The sequence below is a fragment of the Rhamphochromis longiceps genome, linkage group LG13 (genome assembly GCF_057381845.1).
Source record: "Rhamphochromis longiceps isolate RC_006_pf linkage group LG13, R_longiceps_female_GT1.1, whole genome shotgun sequence".
In the NCBI taxonomy this organism is placed as follows: Eukaryota; Metazoa; Chordata; class Actinopteri; order Cichliformes; family Cichlidae; genus Rhamphochromis; species Rhamphochromis longiceps.
The window spans coordinates 2,935,808-2,963,624 of NC_140569.1; the positions used below are offsets into that span (position 1 = coordinate 2,935,808).

Sequence of the window (27,817 nt, forward strand, 5' to 3'; positions counted from 1 at the left end):
TTCAGGTTTTTCTTCTTCTGTGACCTGAGAACGAGGTGCGCCAACATCGCCGCAGCAGAGGTTGAAAGCAGGATTGCAGAGCGTGTGAAATGTGAGATGGAAGCAGAGTTTTTAAATGCACGTCGGTGCTACGCTACACTGACCGGACCAACTTTGCTAATGGTCTCTCTGGCTTCTGGCCAATGCTGTTCCCCCCAGTAATCTCCTACTTTTCCCACTTTGCTCTTTAGTTTCGTTACTCTCCAGTGCAAGGCGTTCAGCCTGACCTCTGCCACCTGTCCTTTCATTCCTCCTTTTCCCGTCTTTCTGTCAGTTTAACTTCATCTACCCGCCTTTTTTTGGTCGTTTTCTGAGCACTGCACTGCATTAAGTTTGACCTTTTGTCTCTTTTCTCATGTCCATCAGGTTCCTCTCTGTGTTCTTTCTCTGTCCATGTCTTCCTTTGTGTAATTGGGTCTGTTCGTCTCTATGCTGCCTGAATGGAGGAGAGGTTTAACTCCTCCTGGATTAGGGACCCCTGTGGTGAAGTGAAGGCATGAAAGACAGAGGAGAGGACACGCTGATGCTGACATTCATGGGTTTGTCCTTTGGCTAATCTGAAGCCTCGGAAGATTTACTAAAAGTCACAAAATCATTTTTTAACATGTCAAGAACCAGTCCGGAGAGATGGGAACAACCCAAAGCCCGGATTCAGACTTCAACTTGAAAGATGGAGTAAGACGTGGGAGCGGGAATGTTCTGAGTTAGATCACAGCGTTCAGTGTTTTCCACTTAGTGCTGAGGGTTCAGCTCTCCTCAGTGGTTTCAGTAGTAAATCTGACCTCTGAGATGAAAGCCTCGCTGTCCTCGTCCAGCGGTCATGATAACTGTCAGGAATTTGTCCCGGGCGGGGCGGCGGTCACGCCTGGTCAAACCTCTTTGCTGGTCTTTCTCCTTCCTCTGTCACCGGGCTCACTGAGCCGTCTCACCAACACGAGCTGTTAAAGGCAGAAAATCAGCCCAAATTAAGATTTACTCCTCCAGCATCAGTTGTCAGGAGGTCAAACTGCAGATATGATGCTAATAAGCTTAGCTTTTTCATTAAATGCAGATCAAATAAAATTTAGTTTGACTTCACACTCACTCATGCACAGAGATCGTACTGCCAGGGCTGGGGCCCAATGAAGCACAAAGAAGGCCTCTGGCATGAACATGTGTACTTCTATCAGGAAGATTTGGTAAAAGACCCGAACATCATCTTTGCAAACATCACCCTGCACAAGGTTTCCAGTCTCAGCAGACTCGACTGCCAGACTCTCTCAGCAAGAGACACAACAAGCGACTCTTATCGCTCGATAAAGTCGTGGTAGCAAATACTAAGTCTGAATAAAGCCAAACAGTAAGACGCTCATTTGCATCCAGAACTAGTTTAGAGATACTGAACGTGCAGTTTGGCCAAAAACCTGCAGGTCCTCTGACATCCACGTGAGACTGGCTCCAGCGGTGACTCAGTTCCCACGGACTCTTTGGTAAAATGCACAACTTTTACAGCAAACATACACATTTACAGCCTGCACAAGCATGAAGGTTTGTTGTTTTAAACTCGCCTGTTTAATTTGCTAGGCGCTCCTGGACTGGACCTGTGTGACGGTTCTTGGATTAGAGGAGGGGCTCATTTAGAGTCATGTTGTTGTCACCTGGGCTGATTGACACAGCACAGGTCCAAACATCCGAACATCACATCAGTTACTGATGAACTAACAGCATAGTTAAGTGATGTATGGGCTCTCTGTGCACAGACTTTGGATTAAAAAATAGTGATAACGTTAAAATCATGGTTTTCAAACAGAACAGTTACAGTACATCACTCAAAGTTTACTTTACTACTTAGTGACAGTTCAGGCTATCGGATACTGGAGATACTGAATCACTCGACTCCATCACTGAAGGGCTCCGCCCTCAAGGATGACATCATGGATGTCAGTCTTTAATATACAGTCTATGGCTGGACTAGTGATACACAGAAATAGGGAGTCATAATATTAAAATATTAATCATATATTAGTATCAAATATAATACAATTAATATGATATTAATATTAGATTTTAGACACTGTGACTTCAAACTGGTGACAGTTAAATTCAAACAGGGCCAAAACTTTTAGGGAATAAATTCAGAAACAGATTAACGCGCGTAATTCAGTTTTACATAAATAACAGTAAATCTCACTGATTTGGAGTAAAATGAAAGTTATAAATCAGAGAAATCATTTACATTTATCATGTGCTGACTTTTAAGTCTCTGATCACAGTAGCTCCATGCTTAAATATCATGTCTTAAAAACGTTTTAGGTACAGCTGAAGCCAGCTGCTGGTTTTCAGGTCTTCATGTGCAGGTGTTTGGGGGTAGCTGGGGCTGGAGGGAGGAGCATCAAAAATAAACAATCACAGTTTCTGTTTCTTTTTTAAAAATCACACGACAGGGACGTCTAACAAAGCAACACCTTCTTGGTTCACCATCAGCCCACCTTCAGACCATCGTGGTGGACTCGCTCGTGGCAAACAGGCTGCTGAAGCTAGTTTGGTTCGATGCCTGAACTCATACACAGGACTGTGTGCCACTTCAGCCGGTCTGAAGCCGGTCTGGGCTCCACCCGCTTCCTCTCATCTTCCTCATTTCCATAAAAGTGACTTCACCTCTGGCTGTGCGTTGATGGTCTGTTAAGAAAAGATGACGCTCTGCACGCTTTGTTTCCAAACGTCGACTGACAACAGGCGCACGACGCTCCACTTCCAGGGAAAAACTCTGAGGAACAAACTGTCCAGGCAGAACCAGACAGGCCTGATGTGAAGTCTGCATCACGCTGATGGCGCAGATGTTTTCCTTAGATTTCAGATTTAGACACTAATGGACGGCTTCGTGTCATCTGAGTCAATTTAAGTCTTTCTCTTTAGACTCGCAGGTCTGTTTGGGATTTCTCGTGGTCACATCATACGACTGTAAGGTAAATAGAGCAGCTGGAGAGGTAATTACCAAGAGTTCATCAGCAGATCATTTGATTGTCTCAGATTTCTCCTCCTTTGTTTTAGAGCCCGTGAAGACGGATGTTTCTCAGACAGTTTAAATTCTGCATCAGATTTGACGTCCAGAGGATGGTGACATGCTGAGTAAGCCTCTCGATAAGCTAGCTCTTATGTTTATAAATATTTCTAAATTTCCTCAGCTATCACTTTAATTACATTATGGGCCAGAACATTAGGAACACAAAGGAGAAACAGGGCTTTTGTGATTTTTCTGTTTTCAGAAAAGATCATGAACATTTATAACAAGATGTTTAAACTCCAAAAAAGAGCAAAAAGTCTTAGGATATTTAGACGTTACGTTCTCACTGACAGAGCTGAAGGGTTTTTACCGTAAGCAGATTATTACCCTTTATTCTGATTTCCAATAACACATATTAAGACAAATTTACTCAGATCTACTTTTCATGTCACGGTGTTCAGGTTGCTGAGAAAAATCCACAATACAAAGCCTGCAAGGTGACGGCCAAAACCTACCAGAGAACAAACCAAGGACACTACGCACCCCAAAGACTGAGGGGAAGGACAGGGCTATTTATACACATGAAGGTGATCAGAGAAGTGGAAACACAAGGGTAAGGAGGCACCGCTGAACAAGACAGTGAGACAAGAGGAGGGAAGTAAGACTGAACATGAAGTTAGAATAATTACACGAGGAACAGCAGAGATGAATGAACTTAACGTGGAGGCAAATGGACGGGACAAAGAAAACACTTACAGAATAAACCAAAACAGAATAAAATAGAGAACTAAAAAGGACTAAAGACAAAGTGACTAAGAAAACACAAGAAAATCCAAACAGATTCACTGACCAAGCAAAGGAGCACCAGAGAAAAAGAAGAAATCAGAACAATTGCATCACAAAGTGTTCTCGACTTTATCCGCTGTCTCTTTATCATTTGGAGAGCCGCTTTAAGCTTTAAGCCTGCCGACCTACACAATGTTTGTGCAGCAGACACACAACTGATGTATCGCACAACTGCTGCGATCAGAAGTAATCCATAGCGCTGACCGGCTTATTGCTGCATACAGGAGCGTCCCAACTGTGGGTGATCTGAATGATTGAAAAAAAGGATTAGCCCCCACAAACCCACTAAAAACATTTAAGTTGGATGTGAAGTTTTCCCATCTCGCCTCGTTCTGAATGTCAGTGTAAAATTATACTTTATTGTCAGCTGATTTTAAAGCTCTGTGATGACCTGCAGATGAACTCATTCACTTCCTTTAGCAGACACTTTCATGAGAAAGCCGTCACATTTCCCACGTCAGATTTATCCTGTTGCTCCTGAGAAGTTATTATTAATCCAGCAGCATGCAGCGCTTATTTGCTTCTTATGAATGAAAACACAGACGTGTATATTAATTTACCACGTCATTCTTTTATGCTCATTATATCGCTTTAATAACGAAGTTATAAAAACATATTTATTGTTCTTCTTCTTTGCGAGCTACATATTCATAGTTAAAGACAGGGGTGGTGGAGCTCCAGGGTGCGAAGGCCGGTGTCCTGCAGGTTTTAAATCTCACCCTGGGTCAGCACACCTGAATCACATGGTTAGTTCATTCCCAGGCTCCTGGAGAGCTTCAAGACATGTTGAGGAGGTCATTTATCCATTTAAATCAGCTGTGATGGATCACGGACACGTCTGAAACCTGCAGGACACCGGCCCCGAGGCCGAGCTCCGGCTCTGAGGCAAAGTGATCGATTACAGGCTCTGTTAGCATCACCGACGATGAGGATTTATTTAAAGATATGTATGACAACATATTTCTGTGGACTTAAACTATTTTTAGTGCAGTGGTTCTTTATCAAATAATTTATTTACAAACAACAGCATAAACATACTGCAAACGTATAATTTCCAAGGCTCTATAGATATTAGTACAGATAACATATATACAGATACGTAGATGATCCTGGTCCCACGGCCAGTAACAGAGTGAGCTTCATCCCGACTGATCAGCACCTCCAGGAGGAGTTGGGGAACAGTCACTGTGATCGTTATCGATGATTTCAGGTTAACGGGCACGTTTACTTTAATCCCCCCGCGCTCTTCCTCGGTCGACGGCTTCACTCAGCTGTTTGTTTTATGTTTCGCTGTCATTCTTAAAAGTTTCATTTCTTCTTTTCACTTTTGCCTCTCAGTTAACTTCATGCAGCGAAGCTTCAACACAGTTTTCATGAACCTGGAAAACACGTTTCTGTATTTCTGTGATGAAAACACAAATTCAGACCAGAAAAAATTGTCACAATGATCAAAAGAAGAAACTGTGAGGATGTGAAATGTGTTTGATTGTATCGGTGCTGCTGATTCGCTCTTTGAGATATTTCTCCCAGGCCGGACTGAGACCTTGTTTTCCAGCCGGCGCTCCACCAGGCAGGGTGCGGTAGAGAGCAATTACACCACCATCTGCCCTGCAGGGATTTACTGTGGTTTACTGGTCAGGATTTTACAGGCTGCGTTCAATAAACATATTCAAACATTTTCAAACAGCACGCAGCCATCTCTCCGGCCTGTTGTGTCTTTCCCGGCTGTAATTACACTCGTGTTTCCACAACCGCCGTCTCAGGTTTCACAACGCGGCAGGAAGCTAAAGCGGCGACTAATCAGCTGTAATGGAGGAAAGAGCTGCCGCAGATTAAAGGCTGCTCACGATCAATATGGCCGACTTTTCTACATGTGCTTACACATGTCATCGCCGCCAGGGAAAACCTCGATGGCAACGGAAACACGAAGATGCTCTGAGAAGTCGTCGGCGCCCTCGGTTTTCCAAAGGATTATTACCATGTATTGTGAAAGGTGATATTTCTGTTCTTTTCTTTCACTGCTAACGTTTGTTAGAGCAACAGCAGGCTGGAAAACGAGGAGCAGCACGTTATGTTGCCACAGCAGAAAGTGATAAAGCAAAAATCTCATTTTTGTCAAAAAATGCTGAAAATCAGCCTCCAAACCTCTGTGTGCTTTGACAGGATGTAAGGAGAATCCAGGGATCTTCAGATCTGCTCTTTGAACTCTTAACTGGGAAAGATTAAAAAGTACAGCAGATATTTGTAAAATATTTGTCCTGGACGATGAAGCAGGATTAGAGGAAGAGTATCTGGTCCAAACTGGCATCATGATAGACAGATTCCTTCTAAAAGATGGACGATTGTCAATAATGGATTTAACAGATGTCAGGAGTGTTGTGTTGATTTTTCAGCTCTGTGTGAGTGTTCATCTGTCTTTGTGGGAGTGCTGGATCTGTGAGGCCATGTGATAAAGACCAGAGGTTTGGCTGCCTGACTGGTAACACGCAGGTTGCTGGTTTGAGTTCTTGTTGAGTCTGTCATCTACACCATCACTGAAAAAGTCCACACAATGTCCAGAAGTCCACAGCTACAGGACGGTTTCATCTGTCTACAAATAGTAAGAATCAACATCTGCACATTTATTTTCTGTTGCAGCTTACACACACACACACACACACACACACACACACACACACACACACACACACACACACACACACACACACACACACACACACACACACACACACACACACACACACAAGAAGTCTGTTCTGGGATTTTTTTTTAATTTTTTTTGGATGTTACTGAGCTCTGTGCAGCTCAGCTCTCCACCCTCACATACAAAAAACGGCAATACTATTGCACACCAACAGGTGATGTCACTACAGCCACCTTTTATATACACTAGTGGACAACAAAGTACACCCTCCCCCTCCTTCCATTCTCAAGTTTTCTCAGGACATACTAAAAACCATCTGCTCCTTTGCAGGTCTTAAATAAAGAGAACCTCACCCTGTGTCGTTAGCTCTTTAAAAGATGAGGAAAACCGCAGAAACAGTGTGTGAAAAACTGGAGAGGGCACGTTGCATTCAGGTGCTGCTAATCAGATACGCTAATTAATGAATTCATTAGTGAGCGTGAGCACATCTGTGAAAGCAGAGGTGTTGCAGTTGTGTTCACACAATGTCAAAAGGACATCAGTGTGGAGAGTGTTCTGCAGCCCGTCATCAAACAGTGACAAACATTCAGTCGAATCATCAAGACGGCTCCCAGTCCTCCCAGTAGTGGAGTGACCCCAGGCCACACCGAGCGCTGCTCAGAGGAGCTGCAAAAACCCAAAAGCTCCACCGCAGACTCTACAGGCCTCAGTTAGCAGGTTGAAGGTTAAAGGTCATGGCAGGTTTGGAAAGGCTAGCAGCACAGCTTAGGTTTGCAAAGCTGCATCTGAACAAAGAACAACTGCTGGAACAGACGAGACCAAAGAGGAGACGTTTGTCCTTAATGCACAAAACCAACTCCTCAGACCAGCTGTGAGCACGGGGAGGAGTGGACCGTGAACTCCTCAGTATACCGAAGTAGAGTCAAATATGTCCCACAGCTACAGGACAAAGATCCAATCACAGCAGCAAATCTGCAACAGAACAGCTGAAAAAGGACAGATAGAAGCTGCAGCGATGGTCCAGAGTGCAGAGCTCAGAGAGCTGTGCATGAATGGATGCTGCAAATGTGAAGCCGAAGCAACGACGCTGATAAAGTCACACAGGAAGCCATCCATGCTGCACATGTATCACTGTACAGCTGCTGTGTTTGGCCTGGTGGGGTCGGTGGGCGGGTGGGTGGGGGGCATTCACTGATAATCAGGCATCTGGAAACAATGACAATCAGAGAACAGGAAGTGCTCAATCAATGGGACGGCACACGTACGATTATAGGACACATACAGAGAGAACATGGACACACACTGAAGCTCACAGAGACCACAACAGTCACACCTGCTGTTTCACACACACGGACAGCATCGTCCAATCACAGCTGCTTATAATCATAAGGAGGAGCTGTCACATGATCACAGACAAACCGACCTGCAATAAATCCTCCAGAAACCAGAGCAGCTAGTCTGATTATTCACCCAACCTCAGACACCCACTTCATTACGTCAGCGCTAATCATATCACATCCCCACAAATGATTTTTACCCTGACCCCCCACCCCCACCAATGGGCAGCTAAAATTAAATGTTTGTATTGATTTCAGGGGAAATAAGGTCTGAGGTTTAAACAGGAACAAAGTCTTTTTTCCCAGCACAGAGACGAGAGGAAACACGGTTAGTTTGAGTCATTTATCAAAACAAAGGCACAGAAATACACTGAGATATTAAAATAATACGGAGGAGATTAAAATGCAGAAGAATAAACGTGACCCTGAAAGTCTGTGAGTGCCCAGATCAGAGAGGCGTGATTTTATTATTATCATGTTTCTGTAAGAATAGAAACTGTATTTGTTTCCTTTATTTCTTTTATTGTTTGGATTCTGAGAAAAAAAGTTCTGGAATCTTTTTACTTTTTTACATTTGTTTATTCAGTTTGAAGATTTAATATTTATTAAACAAATCAAAATTTCAGTTTTGAACATTTTATGACAAGACTTTAATTTCTCTATTATTCTTTGCCATTAGTATCTCCAGTGGCGTGTCCAGCGGGGTGGCCGTGCCCCCCCCAGACTGGCCACCCCAGGTGCCACCCCGAAGCTAAAACAATAAAATTCAATCAAATAGCAAATCTACGATTATGTTTTCACAGTGAAGCTCAGATATCCAAGTGTAAGTGAATGCAGCACCGGCTTCGGCACTATGAGCATCATGTTAGCAAAGGAAGGAGAAAGACGCACTGCAGGAAACAATTTTTCGGAGAAAGAAAATGAGGAGAGAATAAATGTCCCGGTAAGTAATATTAAGTTTGTTGAGTTTAGTAAACTTTAAATTACAATCCCAAGGAAAAAATAACACTTAAAGAATTATTGCAACCGTCGAATATTTCAGACAGTAGACTGCTGGGGGAGCTAGCATAAGAGTTATGAGTTATAAGATATAATCTAAGTCGTAACATTGCTGTATGGAGCTGCAGATTTGGTTGCAGGTTAACATCGCTGGACTGGCCATCGGGCATACCGGTGGGCTGATGACTTTTTTTTTGTAACGGCATGAACAATGAGAGGTGGTGGATTGGCCAGATGCTGCCGATGTGTAAAAATAACTGAGTTGTTTGGTGGTGGCTATGGCGGAGCTTCCACAGAGGCCAGCAGGTGGATGAGGGAAATGGGGGGCGGAGGAGCAGAGACCTGAGGTGGCCGCCGGTCTGAGCGTCAGGTGAACTTCAGGTAAGAAGTTCTGACCTGCAGTCTGTCTGGGTCAGATATAAACCAAGTTTAGGTGGAGTTTCTTTTCGTTGTGCTGACTTTTTACAGTCAGTTACAACAACGGTCTCCAACCTTTTTTGCGCCACGGACCGGTTTATGCCCGACAATATTTTCATGGACCGGCCTTTAAGGTGTCGCGGATAAATACAACAAAATAAAACTAGTACCGGTACCGAAAAAAAGAAAATTTATTATAACACACGTGAAAAGCCCCAGGAAAACCGAGTAAACGATAAAAACGATAACAAAATAACGCTGAAAACCGATAAAAACCCTGAAAACTAAACATTTCACACCTGAGCCTCAACTCTCACGGACCGGTACCAAACGACTCACGGACCGGTACCGGTCCGAGGCCCGGGGGTTGGGGACCGCTGAGTTACAATAACTCGTACTGTGTGAGCTAGCATGACGGAGTTCCTATACAGCTGGGTGGGTGCTGTGATGTTACTGATAGTGAACTTTATTTTATTCATAAGGTCAGTTAGTAAAGTTGCCAACCGTCCTGTAAAAAACAAAATCATCCCGCATTCAGAGAAAATATTACGCGTTTGGTGTTGAGGTGAAAAGGAACACAGTTTGTCCCGGACTTCAGCTAGAATGGAAAAGACACAAAGCTGGAGTTATTCTGTGTCTTTGCTGCACAGCTGCCTCTTCTCCTCTCATCCTCTCACCCTCCCTCTCCTGTTGCTACTTTAATCATGAAACTGATCAATGATCAGCTGATCGTCTCTCTTGTTTGTTTATCACTTTGCGCCAGAAAGAGGAAACCAGCAGATGTCGCGCTAAACAACAGCAGCACGTTTAAGCTTGATCAGCTGTTGTTAGAATTGATTTAATATTAATTTCTAGTATCAGCTGATGTTTGCTGGAGCCACAGCTGTAAAGCTGCTGGTCATGATATGGTTTGGATATGTGGTGAGAGGGAAACATGAGGATGAAACCAGGAGATGTCCTTACTGAATCATCAGAGCTGAACAGGTGATGGAGAAACAGGTTTACCTTTTAGGTCACATGGATGAGTTGAAGTTATGAACTGTTTCTGAGAGACTAATAACACCAGGATCCTTTTCTAAGCAGCTGACAGCTGGTAACTGTGCAGGGGCGGGTCTAGCAAAGTTCTGCCAGGGGGGCAGGTAGGGCATTAACAGGGAGAGGGGGGCAGAAAGACATACCTTTCTCTCTTTTTGTCATTTTAAAAATCTAGCTTTTATTAAATAATTATCTGAATCTTGCGAATTATACGTAAAATGTATAGAAATCATACATATACCAAAAAGACTGTACATCACTGTCACCACAGCGTCTGTTTTCATTCAAAGGCTTTATGGCTTTAATACCTGGTGGGCCGGTCTGTAGTGAAAATGCCCAATTTTCTGTCCCAGTCCAGCCCTGCAGGTTAATACTGGCAGTGTCACCATGCCAGCTGAATGTATTTCATCATCAGCCAGTGTTGTTCTTTATCAATATTACCAAAGTTTACCATAAGGCAGCATAGAAAGTATTTACTTGCTTTCAGGTTTTATTCAAATGTTAGTCTTTTCAGTTGTTTCCCCACTTTTTTCCTGTTTCAAAATCAAACACCAGTTTGTGAGAAGATTATCTGCTTTTTTTAATAGGCATTGGTTTTGCATTGGCATTGGCTAATTTGCCAATTGTATGTTAAAAATGTTCGTATTTTAATATTCAAAAATGTTTTCACCCAAAACATATGTGCACTACATGTCAGTAAAAATACTATGCAAATATTGCTGTCCTTAAATGCTGAGTAAACACTGACTGATTGTATCTCTTGTACTTTATCAACACAGTATCTAAAAACTTTGCACTGTAGTGGTTAAAACCTCATTATAATAAGAGTTAAAAGCACATTCGGTTATTAGGTTTATAGGGTTACTGAATTATGATGAACGGTTGGTAGATTTGTTTTTAACATTATCTGCCACCCTTCTCCAAATCTGTGCCCCCACCTGGCCCCCCCAACAAAACTTTTCTAGACACACCACTGAGTATCTCGGAGCTTTTATTGTTGCTGCTTTTACAGCAATAATATTTTTGGTTGTTTATTTTTATTCTGCACTTACAGAATTAATATGTCAACAATAATGTTGAAATACTTTTTTGTTTTCGTGTACTTCATTGATCCCCTGTAGGGAAACTACTCTCTGCATTTAACCCACTCACTCAGTGAGGCAGGGAGCAGTGCTTAGGGACGGTGCCTTGCTCAGGGGTACCTCAGGGTAGCTGTTCAGTGGATTTGAACCCCTGACCTTCCGATTACGGGGCGAGCGATCTACCTACTGAGCTGAAAAGTTAAATGTAGAGCTCGATTACTGAAGTTCAGGTTCATAACCTAAACTTACATTTATTCACATTTTATAATAATAAAAAAGACATGACAGCACTGACCGAGTGCACAAAATAACAAGAAAAGTTTTTACTGAAGTTTAAATCCGTCGGGATAATTTCCCAATCACTCAAAAAAACTGTTGAGTGAAATGTGATTACTGCAAGTTTTCTGTGTGTTTAGTTCTTTAAGCACAATTTAAAATGTCAAATCTGTTCACATCAAATGTAATGGCTTGCACACGTTCAGCGTACACCAAACACATTCCTGAATGATTCATTATGTGAATCAATAAACTTTGGATTTTATATATTTCAGTTGCATTTTACTCAGAATTATTGCTTCAGGTTTATTGAGAGTGAAGAACAATTGGAGAAGTCGCCTCCTGCTGGCCATTGGACAGAATACAGGTTTCATGCACTTCAGAACCCGCAGACGCTACATCCATCTTTTATATACAGTACGCTGTTTCTTCCTGTGACGCTGGACGTTTTCCTCACACGACAGAACACCCGCGGATGACGCTGACTGTGACCTGATGCTAAACTAATAAAATGTGTTCGTTTAAAGCAGCTTCAGCCCCGGCTCAGCAGCCAGCACGGCCGTCTGCAGCTCACGTTTGCTGTCTGTGTTTTCCATGATAGTGAGCCATGGCTTAGACGAGGCCTCTGCATTTACAGTACAACTTAAACTTTGGGACAGATGGCCTGACGTTCTGTTTAAGCTCAGAGGGTTTCCCGCCAGCATACTGTAAGCCCGGCAACCCAGGGGGCAACTTAGGCGTGCCTAAGTTGCCCCCTGTCGGGGCTCAGCACCCGAGGAATATTAGACATAAACAACAGCACTTAAATAAGATATTCATCGTTTTGACCTGCTGCACACCTGTGCAGGATGCACCCTGCATATGAGAGCCTCAGGCTGTTGGTGATGGAGAGCATGCAGCAGCTGCTGAGATCGAGGCTGTAACGCTGATCTAATATCAGACTGCAGTTATGTGGTTTCAATAAATGTGTTTTGATGTGCTTAATAAAACCAATCAATCAATTAAACAGGAGATATGAGCGTGCTGTCAAACTGCAATAATGGACACACAAGTGTGTGTGTGTGTGTGTGCTGTACTGTAAAACACACAGAAACTTGCAGATGTTCTCTACCCCAGCCCTCAGGAAAACACACAAAATTGCTCATTTATGTGCAACATTTACACACACGCAGACACACACACAGACACACACACAGACATGCAGTCAAGCAGACAAACGTGCATGAAGTCACATTTTTTTACTACAGCGTCTCAGATTCTACAAAAACGCACACAGACGTGGGCGTGATGACACACAGCATGTCTTATCCAAACTGCAGGCTGGGACACAGCAGATGAGTCCTGGGGGCAGAAACAGTGAACCACACGGCTAAAAATAAACACAAATACACATAATACAGCTAAAGTGAGCACGGCGAGCACGGTCGCAGGGTTGACAGTCATCCGCTCGTTAAATCCTGTCTTCTTAACTGTTTATGGGGCCAGGTTCTTTTTTCATGTCCTCAAAACTAACTGGGAACCAGTTTGAAACACTTAGTTCTCCCAGGTGTTAGAATAAAGCGACACCCATGTAAACTAAAATTTACAACGACTGCCAAGTTAGGAGGAAGTTAACTACAGACGATCCAACTGGAGGATTCCTAAAAAACAAAAACGGTACAGACTGAGGCCTCAGCGATCAGCCTGGCTGGACTGCTACAGCGGTTCCAAGTGTAGGTGTCTAAAACCAGATGCTGACTGGTGTGCACACGAAGCTGCGTCTCCGTAGATCCCAGAGGGACGAGGCGTTGTTGCTGCTGCGTTACATTTCAGCCACGTTGAAAAGCTTTGATCAAACTTGTCTTGAACTTTAAGAGCTCGCTGTTACCATTTGTGCAGTGATAAACATTCAAATGTGTGAACTCAACATTTTAAACACATAATACGCCCTAATGCTCACACACACACACACAGACTTATGGCTCGCTGCCAGCGTCCAGCTGTACAGCCGTTAATGATCAGTGAAGTGATGACCACCAACGGACTGGTAATGAACCGAGCCAGACAATGAAAGAAGCGTCTGCACGCCCCGCCACAGTGCACGCACACACACACACACTCCCACGCACTCCGGGGTTTGTTTTCGTGCAGGTGTCGCCCGCTCGCACACGGAGGGAAGCGAAGGCGGCGGTGAAAACAAGGAGCTGCCTTCCAGTCTGCAAAAGTTTTCCAAACAGATCAACTGCAACCGAAAACGGTTTGCGGACACAAAATGGCGGCGCTGGCCGGGAGTGCTTTGGTGCCACTGTAGAGCTGCAGGAGGGAGGCGACGCTCGAGCCTCCTGGTTTTTGCTGCAAAAAGAACATTTTTCCTCCTCCGGTCCTTCTGCCGTCGAGCCCGAGCCGATCCAGCTTTTGTGAGGTGCGTTCAGGGTCGTGGTCGTCTTGTTAAAAGAAGTCGTTTCCACTCAGTCTTCGTTTTAGCCTCTCACGGTGGAGTAACTCTGTGTGATCCTCTCAAAGGGAATTAACATCACGGCTGTTTGGGCTTTCTTGATGCAATAAAATATAAAAACCTACAGAAAACGTGCGAGCCGCCGTCGCAGTTTCACGACGCTGAAAAATCCTGAAAGTGGAGATAAAATCGTCCCGTTTGAGTCGAGATTACGTTCCTCTTCTCACTTTATTCAACGTTTTCCTACAATTACACGGAATTTACTCGACTGCAGAGCAGCGTCCTGGTGATCGTCGGTGTCCAAAACGTCTCGAAATAACGTACATCAACCTAGTTTTAATTAAAGAACAGCATGAATGTAAAACTCTGAGAGCTCCAGGTTGAATCCATCGTTTTAAATGTCGCACTTTGAATTTACCGTCAAGAGTGCAGCGATTTCATATTTCTGCTTTTAAACCGTTACGGCTTCGATTCCAAACCAAGTCAGGACATCAGAGTGTTTGTGTGTGAATACTTCAAAGATGGAAAAGAAATACGGAAAGTGTAAGAAATTTAAAATTAGGAATTTTTATTCCGTTACTGAGTTAATTAACTTTAATGTCAGAGCGTTGGATTTTATTTTAGCAGAACAAGGTAAAGACACTAAAAAAAAGTTGAAATAAAAATTTATAGAACAGGATATTAAATAAATGTATTATTTAATATGTATATATATGTATATATTTGTGTGTTTTAATGAAGCGTTTCATCTCTGGAGGTAAAATAGAAAAAACACAAAATATGTAAAATATTTCCAGGTCACGTGAGTTTTAAAAACAATCCAGACGAGTTATTAAGAAATCATTATAGAGTAAAAAAAACTTCTCTGGTAATAATAATTAAAAATATACAGTTACACCTCATTTAAATAAAATCAGCACTTCTGGAGTTTTTATGCAGCTCAGTGTGTTTTAATGTTGATAAAAAAGTTGGATAAAGAAATGATATAATGTATGTATTTTACACAGCATATATTTGTTACCTGTAATAGAAGCAGACGATCGTTGTTTTATTGAGGTTTCATTATCAAAGAACTCTTTCTGGATGCTTCTTTACTTTTGTGTGAGAAAAATGAGATTTTTCAATCACTTTGATTCTTACATGCATTATTACAGCCTTTCGTTTATTACTGCAGTAATACTTCACTTGGTTTGTGCAGGATTAAAGGAAAAATAATAACCTGCAGCAGGTTTATGATGCATAGATGTGGCCGAACGTTGATCAGACATCGGTGAATAAATCAGTGCTCCTTTATGTTTGCGATATTTAAGTGTAAATGATGGACAATAAGTGCAATAGTGAAATTAACTTTCCTAAATTTAGTGAAAACGTGGTGCGGCTATTCGATGTTTTGGTAATAACTGTTAATAAGCAGGATTTGTGTGGTTGTGTTCACAGTGTTGTGTTCACAGTGTCGTGTCCACACACAGACGACAGACGAGCCGCCGTTAAAAAGAGGAACTTCCTGTTGGGAGCTGAAGCCTCACGTTTAGCGCGACGTCTCATCGTGTTTTTGACCCCGTGTTGTTGTATAAACTCGTGTCAGGTTATGTCAACATTAAAGTACTGTTCAGCCATCCACACTTCCTGTAGAGCACCTGCCAATCACAGGGTGTGGGCGGGCACAGTGACATCATCACATGTAGCCTAGGATGTGCCCCGCCCCTCGCCCAGTATGAGCTGGGAGACGCACTGCGACCCTCTGCCGGGTGACACTGGTACCACCGTGAAGAGTTTTGCTTCTGATTACAGCAACTTTATTTATTTAGTTGTTTCTGATATGAAATGAATAAAATGTTCAGGTTTCAGTCACGCTGTGCAGTTTCGTGTCGGGCAGAAGAAATCCAGATTACGTCAGGAGCTCTGCTCGACGTCTACGTGGTTCTCAAACGCTTGCTGGTCGACAGGGGCAAGAAAGATTTCAAATTTTAAATCTATCCACTGCTTTAATCAATCATAAACAAAGGTAAATATAACAGCTGTGAGGCTACAGATGACCAAAACTACAAATACAGAAACTTTAAAAATAATGTTAATGTGGGCAAAATTACACAAAATTCAAAGATTTTGAACTCTAATATAAATTAATTATATATAAACAATTCTAACATTTAACACAGTAACAATTTTCAGCTGGTTTATATTAGAATATAACAGGTGTGACGCTGAATTAAAAGCAGAAATGCAAATAAAATTAATTTATAGATATAAAATAAAATAACACAAAGGTAACTACAGACGCAAATGTCAGAAATCCATTTGTCACATTTTATATCTGAACACCCACACTTTTTTAATATATTTATATTATTACTATATATTTGCTGAGGTGTACAGTGATCAGGTGTGTCCCTTTTGGGAAACTACTTTCATCCCGTCTCTCCGGATCTACATTGTGGGAAACTTTCCTAGGGATCAACCAGCTCCAGAAAGTTAAGACTTGTGAGTGTGAACGGGAAGTGTTTATCTGAACTCTGGATACATCCATACTGAAACTCCGAGGTAATACGGAGCTGAAGTGAGAGCTAACATAGTAAAGTGCTGGTTTAGGGGAAAGTGGAAACAGGATATGACAGAGTACAAACACCGTCACCGTCTGTGACCTGCACGGTTTATCTGTGAGCCAGGTCCTAATCTGCTTTGGTTTTAGAAAATGAGAAAAACTGGAATAATTAAGTTTTCCCGTGAAAATATCTCAGATGAAACTGGATCCAGAGATCATTCTGGTTTCACAGGCTTACTTAAGTCTCACAATGCTCTGAATGCTTTACATGAACTTCGCTTCGGCCACGTCGGCCCTCCCACTAACAACACGTGCACGAACACGGTCCTGTCCTTCAGTGCTGTTCTCCGTTTTGTATAGATACAAGTTTGAGGGAACCGTTTCATATTTGCGTGATCTATTGTCTCATCATTCAATCACCCAGGTAGGAAACGCTAATCTATCCCCAAATATTGGGAATTCCTTTGTTCACAAACATAAAAGTGTATGCTCTGCTATTACATTTTAAAAAATACTAAAAGAAAGAATTTATTTTATTGTAAAGTGTAATTTTGGACAGATGGATCAACAAACGCAGCTCTATCACCTTTTTTTTTTAAACCCACCACACTTCACTCACAAAATATTCAAGGTTAACAAATGCTGATTTTTTTTCAAAACATCATGTTCTTCCTCATCGCATTTATTTCTTATTTAATAATTTATTAATTAATCTAAGTATTTGTACCTAAAATGGGCCAAAGCCTGCTCCGTCCACGTCTTGAATGACCCACGCTGCCCTCTGGATGCAGAGAACAAGCGTTGCTGGAACCTGGAGCACAGAAGCTGCCGTCTGGTTGTATTTCAGACTTCGCGTTCTTGTGTTTGCAGAGAAGAGCTCAGAGCTGGTTTCCACTCTGCTGCACATCCACAATGGGAGCTGCCCAGTACGAACACACACTGTGCTTTTAATAATTACCGTCCACTTCCATGCATGATATTATTGTATGTATTACTGTAGGGTCTACCTTCAAAATATAAAGAGCCTCAATATTTAAAAAAACTGAATTGAATATTATGATCTTACAGCTGACATCTCTAATTATAGTTTAATAAGAGGTATTTTGTGAATAAATAAAACCTATAATTTATTTATACTGTATAAATATTAAAAGTACTTCTACAATAAAACATAAAAAAATTAATAGTTTCAAACAATTTAAATGAAAAACATTTTTACGTGTATTTATTTCTTAAACTTAAAACATGATAAAGTTGTTTCAGTTTATATTCCTGAGAGTTTTCATTACAAGCAGTAAAAAAAATGCAAATCTGAAACCTGCTAAAATAAATAGATAAATCCCCACAAACACTTTCTTACATGACAATGCTGACGGATGCCAATAGGCACCAGTATGGCCCCCAAACTTTATGAACTGGTCTGAGTCTGGATGTACCGTGTACGGTACTCTACACCAGCCTTTAACATTTGGTTCTTTCTCACTAGCCTGCTGCATTAAGACGTTCTTTCGAGTACTGATACACAAAATGTGCACTGTATGCACTCACTGTGAGTGTACTTTAAAACTGTGTTGCTCCGTTACTGATTGCCATCATTGACTGTGACACAGAGGCTGTGTTCACATGTACGGGAGGATTTTTCCTCAGCACAGTAAACTCAAATGTCAAAGAACATGAAGAAGAATTTCCCTTAAAATCTGAGATTATTGTACAAAATCTGTCACGTAATAGGACAGAGGGAGACGTTAAACCTTTCTGTATTTGTAACATGTGGTAGTGCAACAAAACGCACACACACACACACAAACCTACCTTAACATGAATGATTCTAATGTTTTTGGCCACTTCACAACATTTAAGATTAAAACAGGTCGGTGCAAGTAACATATAATATAGCATAAATATATGTGATCAAAGTTTAGTTTAAAATATTTGTAAGTATTTAAATTATTTTTATTCGTTTACATTTACAATAATTCATTTTGATAACGTACAAACGTTTTGCTTTGAATTGTTCTGAACTATACAGTAAGGAACCGTTCAAAAGTAAAAATAGTTGATTACAAGTCTGGAACTTTGTTAATGTAGAAAAGTGTTCAAGTACTTTCAGCAAAGTATTTGTACTTTGTATGTACGTAGTAATTATGCAGCAGAACAAACACAGTTTAAAACTGTCAGTCACGTATGGAGTAAAACGTCTGGTTTTTATATCAATCGTTTGCACTTTTCCAACTAAGTTGTTAAAATAAAGTTCAGCTGTTATGGGTATTACAGATGAAGTAAAATTAAAATGTAATTATACGACAATTATTATTAATTATTATTATTATTTAGGAATTAACGGGATGGACAAAATAACAGAAACAGCTCGATACAAGAACAATAACCTCATAAAACTTTCTACATTCCCCTTTTCACTGCTAAATTTCACCAAAAACAAACAATGTTAACCAAATGTTGGATTTCTTTGCAACCCGACTCCGAGGTATTTTTGACAGTTCAACATCTTCTCTGTCTTCTTCTTCTTTCTTAAACTTTCTCTCAACTTTCAAACGGTTTCTTACCACGACCACAAAGTTGATTATTTTTATGTCTTGTACATCAAGTTTAAAATATTAGCATAGTGTGTTGGTGTCACAAAAGGTCATACAACCCCTTTGTATGACACTATCAGGAACACTGACCATATAACTGTAATAAAGGTGTAATGTATCACAGAATAGTGTGCCTAATAAACTGGCAGCTGAATGCTTTTCACAGATGCTTGCAGTGTGTTTGTTTGAGTCACAGCTGAACTGTTTGCACAGAGTTTGGTGTGTTTGAATAAATGAAGGAGACGTTTTATTTTTCATGCCCGCTCCTACAAAACAGAAACGTGTAGATTAATCCTGACCTTACAGATGTAATCGAGGATGTAAACAACATCCAATTGCTCCTTGGGGTCACTGAACGCAGCCGAGGTCGGCCCCTGAAAACGAGATTTAAACCTACACGAGCGATTGTGTGTTTGGGAGTAAAGGGATCGCTGATTTTAAAAATACAATAACTGTTGTTAGTCTTTCACCTCCAGAATCGGACTGAAATAATAACATGCAACAATATTTAGAGACTGCAGAGCTCCTGTAATCTCATTACAGTGAAGTCTGAAAAGCAAACCTGCACTCACGTGTGTTTTGTCTGTTGCTGAACGACCTCAGCTCGGTTTTAATCCCATGAAACTTCCTGTTATTTCCATTTTATGATCCAGATTTAAGGTCAGATCTCCTTATCCAACACCTCATACAACAACAACAACCAGCACATGGCTCTTCTGCTTTCATTTCCCTTCCACCTCCACGTTTTAGACTCCCCCAAACACACCGGCACAAACAACCTCAGACCATCGGGTGGTCCAGGAGGGAGTCTACTGCCCCCTCATGGACCCCAACTGAACAGTTCCACAGCAGCTCGTTCACACATGGACCAGTATGCTGACATATTTGGTCCTGTGCTATTTACTCTGTATGTTAGCAACCTGAATTAAAGCGAACGACCTGCTACAACTTCACAGATGTACGCTGATGATGCCATCAACTATCCACACGCTAAACCAAACAGGAGACTGCAGAAGAACTCTGAGTTATACTGGTCCACATATCCGATCCATGTTTGCATCCCAGTGTCAGTAACACTCTGGAAAGGGATCCAGATGTGTTTCAGTAACAGGAAAACGACGATCAGTATCAGAAAATATGAATGTAACAAACTTAAAACACAGCGAAGAGACTTAAAAGTAGTTTGCCTAACTTCAGACGTCTCCTCCTGAGAATGGAGGGAAAGTGTTTTTTGTGATTTCCTTCCTTTTTGGAGCTAAAAGAGGTCACTCAAACACACCAGATATCCAGAAAGCCCAGGATGTGTCCTCGACAACGGGGCAGCTCAAAAGATAGACCAAAAACAAATGTGCATTAAAGAGGACATTAATTAATAAGTTGGTTCCCATAAGGATACTGTAGGCTCTTTAGTTTACATTATAAACCACTTTGATGTGACTGCTGTTGTGTTTTGGCTCTATATAAATTTAAGTGAATTAAATTGAATATTAGGAAGAGTTTGTGTTCTTTAAGTTTGACGGGATACGTGGTTATGTGTTTGTTTTATCATCCACATGCTTCTGCTCTTGTCTGTGAATAGATTTCTAGATGTAGCGTCTACAGATAGGCTGCAGATAACAAAGAGTATGTTCAGATAAATTACACAGACTTTGAAACTCTCCTGCCTGCAAAGCAGCTCCGTCCAAACCATCAAACCTGTAGCATCTGCTTTAACATAGAACAGCACAAACCTGTCCCGCTGTCTCGTCTTATGTGGGACTGCATTGAGGTTTTAGTCTTTTTTCCTACATTCTGGTGGTGTCCAGTATTTCCAAGTCAACGCTTCTTTAACTTCAACACCGCAGCAGCAGTCGGCCTCCTTCGGACACGCTCAACCACGAATCATGTGCCTCAGTGGCGATCTGGAGCAGTGATGGAGCACCGATAAAGAATGAAATACTATAGATAAGTGAAGCCGGCAGGAAGTTATTTTTGCTATATTATTCAGTTATGCAGAGTTTACTGTGCCAAACAGCTTCATGGATTTAAGGGAATAAATGAGTGTAGCAATGCATGTTTATATTATTCACATAGAGACTGAGCTGGGGTAAAATACAGTATATTTGTCTGTCACATGCTGAATACCAGACCTGTATCCTGCACACGAGTCACCTGCCACACTGTGGGCAGGGTGAACGGGTCGGGGGGGGGGGGGGTCTCAGATCCAGGATTAGATCCAGTCTGGCTTAGAGTAGACCTCAGATCCATCACAACTGTTTCCATATCCCAATGCATTATTCAGGCTTTCCTATCCTATCTTTAATTCCTCTGGGTGCATATCCGTGTTCAGCAGTGTATGCTTTAATGTTCTGTTAATCAATAATTCATTAAGTTTGTCTATATTAACAGCTCGTGTGGTCATGTCTTTGTTTCTCTTTTGTTTAAGTGTAAGAAAATGTGTTATAGAAATCACATTTTCATTTCAAGTCACTCCTATTTTTTCTCTTTAATGAAGAATACATCAGTTATTGCTCGTGTTTTGTAAATAAAATACAAGTTCTATTATTTTTTGCTCTTTTTAATAAAGACGTGCATGCTTACACTGAGAAAGAGTAAAATTACCATTCTTGGTAAAATTTGTTCTGCACGTTCTTTAAATCCTTTGTTGAAATCGTTATCATCAGTAGGTTCTGTTTTTGGTAGCGTTCGTGTGCATTCGTGTCCCTCTGTCAACACCACAGCTCATTTTCAAGTTTTGACTTTATGCTGATAAAACTCAGTGGGGGTGTGGAGTGGGGTCGTGTCTACGATCCATAAAAAAATGTAGCTTACATCCATTTAGCTCTTTAAGGTCAACTTAATGAATTATTGGTGGAAAATTGACAAAAAGCCTTAAAATTTAGGAACTACGACTCTTAAATGTTTGGTGCTTCTAAATGTATTAATGTGCTTTTATTTGATCTTAGATTTTTAGAATATTTGTTCATATTTAAATATCCAGTAACATTGACTTTATTGGTAATCAAAAGATAAATATTACATCTAATTTGCACAGTTATTCAGGTGAAATGTGTTGTGAATATCACAGAAAACTAGCTCTCCGTTTCTACTTCCAGTTTAAGCTCTCGGTTGAGTTTGTATGAGCCGTACGTCATAAACTGCTGCAAATATTTTTAGAATCACTAACCAATGACAACAGCGTCAAGTCACGTGAGTTTGAAAAGCTGCGTTCATGAAAAAAGCCTAAACAGAGCAGGACTGAAACCCTCGTGATGCCGTCCACGTTAGTTCGAGGTCCAGGCTCCTCTTTTTCCTAATGCCACATCTAAAAAATTCAATATACTTTCAGTTATTTATCAATTTGATGCAACACATTTTAAGACCACAGTTTTGTGTTGGAGTAAGCCCAAAGCTCTGGCTCGCTTAAGCGATCAAACCCCAGCAACACTTTTGACGCAGCTTCAACACTGTTTACACGTTTATAACACGTTTATAACCTGAGAAAAGTCCATTGTGGTGTGAAATCGATCATACTTGTAATGCTGAGATATGCTTTAACATGCAATAGTGGGACAGTTCCTTACACTGCAGGATGCAAACACAAACATTTAATTAAATGGATTCAATTCAGTTTCATTCACACAGCACCAAATCACAACATGTCACAGCTGTCAATTCATCTGTCATCATGAGAAACACGAGTCCAGTGTGACCTCATGTGGGCAAGATTAATAAAATGACTTAAAACATAATTTTGCATTAGTGTAAAAAGTTCACTCTAAAAATCCAACTTTACTTATAGAGCAAAAATAACACCAGTGACCAAAGTGCTCTCCAGTAAAAAACAGATAAATCTCATACATTAAACGACAAAGAAAATTAAACAATATAAACAAAATGAACAAAATAAAGAAGAATAAAAACCCTGACTGCACGCTAACTCTGGTCCTACTCCTAAATGGAAAAAGGTGTTTTTAAAAGGCCGGATGGGAGTGTTGGGCGGCCGCGTCTGGATCCGTGGCTCTCACAGTGAAGACCATCCCGATGGGCCCGAGCGGCTGCAGGGGGGGATATGAACTAATGAACTCGACGGCTAAATACACAAGATGACACGGTGCCAGGTTTGTGTTACTGCGCTGAGTTTTTGTGATATAATTGAGTTTTGAGCCTGTTTGAGGTTTTAACTCCTGTTGTTGGCCTCCTCAGAGCTCCCACTGTTTGGATCCCCTGATTTGTTTCTGCAGGTTTGGTTTCTTTGTCAATTTTTAAGCTTTTTAATCATTCATAATTGGGGTTGCTCTAAGTTACTTTCACTTCCTTGTCCCTCACATTTAAATCTACGACACCATGAAAAGAGTTTACGATGCCATCCTGCTGACCTTCGTTTGACTCGAAGTCGACGTGTTTAAAATCGCGGCCTCGCATTGTTTTTGATTTTTAAAGGATGAGGGAGAAACACACAGACAGGGCCTGAAAAGATGTGACTGCACAAAATTAACATAAAACAATTAGATTTAAAAATGATGCGGGGGTTGGAAAATTGTTGCATTTGAAAGGTGTTTCATTTTGGGGGGGGGGGGGGGGGGGGGCTGTATGGTTGGCAGTATGAGTTATTTATAATATGATAAGAGCGTTATGCATTATTCTGTGAAACGTTAGTTATGCATGGTTTTTCTATCTAATTGTGGTGTTCAAAAACAAATTACACTCATCTGGTGGCTGGGAACTGAAAAGAAAAGTGTAATACAAGTAAATAAACCACTTTGCCAGCAAACCAACAAACCACACAAACTCAGCAGCTCTGTAGGGGCTGTAATGGCGGCAGTTTCATCAAACACCTGAACGTGAGCTTAGATTCACAGGCAAAGCCAACAAACAGGCCGATGAGCCGGGAAAGCTGGTGTCCGCTCACTCAGGACTCACCAACGACATATTTCACAATACATTAAATCTGCCGTCCCCAGCCTCTTTTGCGCCACGGACCAGTTTATGTCCGACAATATTTTCACGGACTGACCTTTAAGGTGTCGCGGATAAATGCTACAAATAAAACCAGGACCGGTACCAAAAAAATATTTATTAATAACACACAGGAAAGAAAAAAACAGGGAAACCGAGTTAACGATAAAAACAATTAAAAAACAACAACGATAAAAACCCTGAAAACCATAAATTTCACACCTGAGCTTCAATTCTCGCGGCCCAGTACCAAACGACTCGGGCACCAGTACTGGTCCATGGCCCGGGGGTTGGGGACCGCTGCATTAAATAACCAGCTGCTAGCTTCCTGCTCTCTTAGCACAGGCCTTTAGGCCGTCATCATGTGACCTGATGCTGACGCTCGGCTCAGGTAAAGAATATGACTCCATTTGTGAGCCAATATATCGGCTATTTAAAATACCACAAATAATTGATACAACAGATTTAATCACAGTCCAGTTATTAGTAGCTGGAAGTGCTGCCAGAACCCGCTTGAGCACCACTGAAACGAGCATTTCAGCAGTTGAATGCTAACGTTTAATTTATTAAAACTGGTGGAAAGAAAAACAAGATGTAAGCCCCGGCTAATCCTGCAGTCACACGAGGGAGAAACAGGGGTGCTTTAGTGACGAAGACCAACCACTAACTATAGGACTTTAACCAGAATACAACCAGTTGGCATCCAGCTTAGTCAAGTCCCCTACTGCAAAGACACGTCATAGATGATCCGAGTTAATCGATGCAGACCAGCTTAGATTGTTTACAACCTGCATTTATAAATCAGACTGTAATTATTTGACAGTGATTGTTGGACTGTTTGCAGATCGGTTGCTTTTCTACCATTTTCTACCAATCAGTCTGTGACAGCAAAAACACTGAATGCAACCACTGATTGTTGGTCATCACGGGGAGGTTACTGTGCTCTGGTGTGAGTAAACCCTAAGTTTCAGTGGTGATAATTATGAGCTGGTGTTTGGAGCCATATTACAAATTGTAAAACAGACAGAAATGTTGGTTAAACAAAGTTCTGCTTAAAAAGCCTTCAGCTGGACTTTTAGATGTTGACTTCATCAGTCAAAAGTAGCTTACCTGAAAAACACGCTGCTGTTTTGCTCTTAGTGTCAATAAAGTGGTGTTTGGGATTATAATTTACAAAACAAACTCATCTTATATTCATTAAACATGATCAGGGAAGTGTTTATAGAGTCCATAGATAAATTTTGTCATAGACAATCGTGTTTTTGCAGCCAGAGAAGTCGCCCCCTGCTGGATACTGGAAAAAATGCATTTGCTTTGTTGACAAAAAACTAATTGTAACTTTTTATTTGAATTTTTCTTTTTAATCTCCTTCAATCTGTTTTCAGCTTTCCATCTGAACCAAATTGCACAGTTAATCCACTGTATATAAAGGATGGCCTGAACCACTGTGACATCACCCATCGAGGTGTCCAGTTTGGTTTGTCCTCCTTAGATTGTTGCTGGTGTTTACAGAAATAACCTGAGCTCTCTAGCTTCTCCTTAGCTGAGGACTGGCTGTCTCTGCTTGCAGTTTGTTGCTAGCACACTGATTCATATTGGCAGAATATCGCCTCCATTACAGGTTTCCAGTTATTTAAATCCACACCTTCCAACCAATCAGAATTCAGAAGTTTCAGCAGCATAACAGCACCGAAGACACCAGCCAGACTGAGCTGAGAGTCAACAGCTGCTGTCTCAGTATGAAAACACGAGTCTTACCTTAAACCTCTCCGTCACCTGAAGTCGCGCTCAGTGGATGTCCAGCCAGCCAATCAGAGCCACCGCGGTGCCGCTCGTTCAGAGCCGATGAACCGAGCCAAATGCCCTCCAAATCTGCTGCTGCTGTTGTGCAGTGCTGGACTGAAGACCCATAGCGACGCAGGTCCAGACAGAGACGCCCTCCCGTGCCTCTCCCAGCAGCCTTCAGGAGTGTGTGGCTGAAATACAAAAGAAGAAAGAGGCCGAGGGATGAGTGAGCGCTTCGGCGTGCAGAGGAATGTCTTAATGACTGTCTGTCTGTGTATCTAACCTCATGTCCGTCGTCCCGCTGCTCTTTTATGCTCCAAACCGAGAGTGTGACCTCAGTGCGTGTGAATTAGAGCTTAAACAGACATGAATGAGGAAATGTGAGGCACACAGTGCCTGAGAGAGTCTGAGTATCGTCAACAGTCAACAGAAAACCTGCAAGAGGTGAAAACATGACATTTAATTTCATGCAAGCAGAGAAACACGATTAAATACACTCGACTGACTTACAGCATCACATCTGCATTGTACTGTCATTTTACACTGTGCTGCTACACAGCGCACATACATGTGACACACACTGGAAAATATACTGAAATATTCAAAGACTGACAGTGAAAAATGTGTTTTTAAATGTATTGAAATGCACTCACATTAAATAAAATTAGCTACTTGTTAGTTTTTACTTTCAGTATATTAGCTAGCAAAGCAAAGCAGGTGCATGTGGTTCTCATTAGATGAGGTGAATACTATTGTTTTACTTTGCTCTTTATTTCGTGCTCGAGGGCGTAAAAATCCTGCACTGATGTGTTGATTGCAGTGTCACATTTACCCATTAACACTTCAGGGGAGGATTTTTTTTCACCTGTTGAGAGAAAGAAATAATGTGCAAGCTAAAATAAGAAATGAGGAAATGCAAAAAGGCTGAGAGAGTAGAAAATGTTGTTTTACTCAAATCAAATCTGCATTTTAGCATTTATGTCACTGAACTGATACGAGATAGTGTGCCATCTTAGGACAACCTTACGGTGGCCCTGAGAGGCCAAACGGACTGCAACTAAAGAAAACACCAGCAATAAGAAAAACGCTGCAAAAGCACACAAAACACAACGGAAAAAGGAAAAAACTGATTTCCAAAAGCACAAGGGAAGTGTTTCTGGGGAGACAATAATCCAAAAAATGCTGAGAACTGAGAGACACTTAAAAGCGGAGGATCTGTCGATTTTGTGAGGAAAGAAAAGATGAACAGTAAGTGTGTTAGCCTAACTATTAGCACAAAAATCCGTCATCAGTATTTTATGAATCATGATAAGACACACCCACCATGTTTTGAGTTCCTGCAACTGGTGCGTCGGGTTATTGTCTCCCCAGAAACACTTCCCTTGTGTTTTTTCCTATTTCCGTTGTGTTTTGTGTGCTTTTGCAGCGTTTTCCATTAATGTTCGCCAGTGTTGGTCAAGTTACTTGAAAAAAGTAATAAGTAACTAATTACCGATTACTTGCCCAAAAAAGTAATCCCGTTACTTTACTGATTACTTATTTTCAAAAGTAATTAATTACTTAGTTACTTAGTTACTTTTTAAAAACACGATTTACAACCTGAGTAGGTGATAAAGTGATAGATCTTTCAGCCCAATTCTACTTTTTCTACATAATCCATCATACAAAATGTAATCAAATGGAAAAGTCTCTTTTTAAAACTTGTTTTATTAGTTTTAATCTTTTAACTTTATGCATCAAGCAAAAATTTAATTATATGCAACATTCTCTGAGTGGAAGAAATTAGTTTAATATTTAAACCTATTTTCTGCACATTCCAGCACATAAAATAAAATATTTTTTGTGTTTACACTCAGTCTTTCAAAT

General features: G+C 41.1%; 1 long non-coding RNA gene across 1 annotated transcript; it reads right to left on the reverse strand.

Annotated features, from left to right (window-relative positions):
* Positions 1-334: 334 nt before the first annotated feature.
* Positions 335-26,367, reverse strand: LOC146655174 (uncharacterized). The gene is made up of 3 exons (XR_014914264.1): positions 26,235-26,367; positions 25,925-26,142; positions 335-977 (listed from the first exon to the last, which is right to left on the reverse strand). It is a non-coding gene; the product is annotated as an uncharacterized LOC146655174 (long non-coding RNA).
* Positions 26,368-27,817: the final 1,450 nt, after the last annotated feature.